At 41.8% G+C, this 3,516-nt stretch overlaps 1 non-coding gene across 1 annotated transcript; it reads right to left on the bottom strand.

Moving 5' to 3' along the window:
- Nucleotides 1–883: 883 nt before the first annotated feature.
- On the bottom strand, nt 884–964 carry TRNAL-AAG. The gene has a single exon. It is a non-coding gene; the product is annotated as a tRNA-Leu (tRNA).
- Nucleotides 965–3,516: the final 2,552 nt, after the last annotated feature.

The following is a 3,516-nucleotide window of genomic DNA, read 5'->3' as shown; positions in this document are numbered from 1 at the left end:
AATGTTATGATTTAAATGCTTATTTCCTTATTTATTTATGTGTTCATTCAAATTCAAATTAGAATATCAATTCAAATTCATTCTCGCTTTCAAAACCCTAAATTCCATAGATGTCATGTCGAAATTTATCAAACTCTCGTAACAACTAAACCCTAATTGCAACGAGATACAAACTTCGACCCCCCTAGGTTTTATGCAATTAAGCGCGAAAAATTTCCCGCTTTGCGATGCAATGCACAACACTTCTAAATTCTACCCCGCAATCATCTGAAAACCTGGGATGTTACATTGTCGCTCCAAAGAAACTATGCGAATCTAGGTCGAAGAGGACCAGGAACTCGGTGATATTTTTGCAGAAAAAATAAGAGAAAACCATATGCGAATCTTGGTTTGTATAAAAATATTTGTTGAAAGTGGGTCCTCCACTAATCAAACAGTTTGTTGCAACTTGCAAGTAGCTCGCTAGAATTTCACAAAAAGAATTAGGTGGCTAGAGACATTTGTGGCTCCAAAGAAACTATGTGAATCTAGGCCGAAGGGGACTAGGAGCTCTGTGAAATTTTGCAGGAAAAATAGGAGAAAGTTGACAGTGGGTCCTCCACTGACCAAACAGTTTGTTGCAACTTGCAAGTAGGTGGCTAGAATTTCAAAAAAAAGGGTAGCTTGCTAGAGATATTTGTCGCTCCAAAGAAACTATGTGAATCTGGGCGAAGGTGGGATTCGGTGATATTTTTTTACGAAAAGTACAAGAAAATCGGGACAAAAAATATTTTGACATTTTGTCGCTCCAAAGAAACTATGTGAATCTAGGTGAAGCCATGAAGGTGGGACTGGGTGATATTTTTGCAGGAAAAGCACAACAAAATTGGGACAAAAAAAGTTTTGTTGACAGTGGGATTTGAACCCACGCCCTTTCGGACCAGAACCTTAATCTGGCGCCTTAGACCAACTCGGCCATATCAACTTTATTGTATAACTTTATTTAGATGTCATTGAAGTATCTTGCGCAGCAGAAGGACGTCAACAAGTGAACAGGGCTATCCGTTTGCCCTATGATTCTTATACAAACTAAGCTAGCATGCAGTATGTAAAAGAGCAGTTCGATACAGTTCTACTAATCTCAGCTGGCACCACCAATTTCTTCTAGTTTCATGTCCGGTAAAGTTCATTCATTTCTACATTCAAATGAAACATTGGGCCAGCAGTGTCAACACGCCATCCGGACTTTTTACAACCCAGTAAGCTGGCCTGGAAGCCACCTTCCTGGACGTAAAGCAAGCAGTCTAGCGTAATAGGCTACCAAAAAAATGTCAAAAGTCGCTAATCTGTTCCTTTTAATGAATTGCAGGAAAACCCTTTCCTCCTAAGATGTTTCGACAAAAAAAAAAGACAGCACAGCTCTGAACACTTCCGGGTAAACTTGTCTGCACCTTCTTAACTCTAGGTCTGCAACTCAACAGCATTGCACCGGCTGCAAGGCTACACATCATCTAGCTCCATAACACGGGCCTGGACTGGAAGCAACATTCCTCGATGTAAAGTAAAGCAAGCAGTATGCCGTGCACTCCGGAAAACATCTACGATAAGTGCTTAACAGCCGGGTACCTAAACCTAAGCTTCTCAAAGAAAAAAGACTGTCTGCACGTTGATCACCACAGCTTCTAGTGTAATGCAGCTGAACAACTTCTAGGATAAGTGCCTAATAGGGTAACACCGGCGGCAAGGCTCCACAACATTCAGCTGAACTGTAGAGGGAACTTTTCCCTTGATGTGTTTTCTGATTGCCAAGACTGATTTATGGGCGTCCATGGGTTTAGCCAAGAAGGAGCATTTGTCTGATCTGTTATAAGAACATTTACTAGTAGCAGCATCAAACCGATCATCGGTGGTGTCCAATGTAAGGCCCTCGAGTGATGATGAATTCTTGAGAATATGGCACGTCAGCTCAACCAAGCTCTTCCAAGAGTAGAATCTAGATATCTTCACTCTCTGGAGCTTATCATGATGGTATCCTGCCCTCTGCTGTAGCTGCGAGGGATTGTCAGAAAGCAATTCACCGATGGTATGTTTAAATGCCACTACCTGAAGATTTAAAAAATAATTAAAACCTGAATTAATGGTTAGACCATCGAGACTTGTTATATTTGCAGGACTGAGTGCATTAAAAAAATATTTGCAGGATGGACAATGACTTACACGCAGGTCGAATGTCTCCAATAAAGGAGCTGCATCTAGAAAAGAAACCAGAGAAAAATAATCATAGGCCCCAATAATACAGATACCCACGTGCTTCAAGTGGAGGAACTTGCTAGGGTAGAACGCCATAGTTGTATTGACCAACTGCATAAAGATACAACATGTTAATTAATATTACGAGGTGATGAATAACCACAAAAGGTTCTAGTATATGTACCTCATTATATGAACATATTTTAAGAGTTTCAAGATTCGGTACACTGTATGGAAGCTCTTCACGTACATAATGGAGGAAGCGGTAACATATCATATGTAGGTTCTTTAATCGCAATGACTCTCCCAGTGAGACCTCTACTCGGACACCTTTAAAGTGAAAACTATGAATGTTTGGAGCTTCATTCCTTAGCATCCGCAGTCTGTGGCACTCTAACACCTGCAGGTAGCTGAGCCGCTGCAGCCAGGAAGGTATCTTCATGTAAGTTATCTCGGGGCATCTCGTGAGTTTCAACCGCTCCAAAGCAACACAGCTGGAAAGAAGGCACCCTAACTCGTCCCCCGTGATTCGAACCCAATCAAAATGCAGCTCCGTCAGGTTTCTCAAGCAACAAAGGTTATCTGTAGGACGGACGGCGCAGTGAACAAGGTGAAGATACCGGATCGAGCTTCTATTCTCATCAGATAAAACAGGGCAAGGGAAGCTGACAGCTTCCTCCTCAGGCATCACAAGGGTAAGTTTTTTGATGCCTGGTGTAACCGCTACCGGAAGCCACCCATGGAGATATTCATTGACGTTGGGCTTGCAGCAACGGGAGAAATCAAGCTCGAATGTCTTCACACCGATGCCCGAGTGTTTTTTCAAAATGTCATCAACTGTGCAGGTGAAACCTCTGTCCCTCGACCTGCCCATTATTTTGGTGTTGAATATGAGGTTGGGATAGCATCTCCAGGAGCATAGAAAGGCACGAGACACGCAGGCAGCACAGGCAGCATCCCGCAGCGTCATTAGGGAAAGTATATGACACCAAATGTCCTGCATGCACAAGAGTGGGAGAAGAGTAAAAAACATTAGAATTGTAAAGTAAAATGGCTACTATCATTGGCGTGAAGGAGTGGGAGCCAATATGGAGTAGCATTCTAGTAGTGAGCATTGTAGAGACATGTTTTTTCCAATGGACAATATAAATTGATAAGCATTTGTGTAAATCAGGATGCCTGGAGGATGTTTTATTGCAGAATAGCGTGCAACATTAAATTGATGTGACAAAGAATCAGATCCAAACATATAAAATTATAGTACATATAAATAACAGCCAGAAAGCA

The sequence above is a fragment of the Lolium rigidum genome, chromosome 5, assembly GCF_022539505.1.
Source record: "Lolium rigidum isolate FL_2022 chromosome 5, APGP_CSIRO_Lrig_0.1, whole genome shotgun sequence".
NCBI lineage: Eukaryota > Viridiplantae > Streptophyta > Magnoliopsida > Poales > Poaceae > Lolium > Lolium rigidum.
The sequence above is the reverse complement of the archived record's forward strand: the minus strand, read 5'-3'. Positions and strand labels throughout refer to the sequence as shown.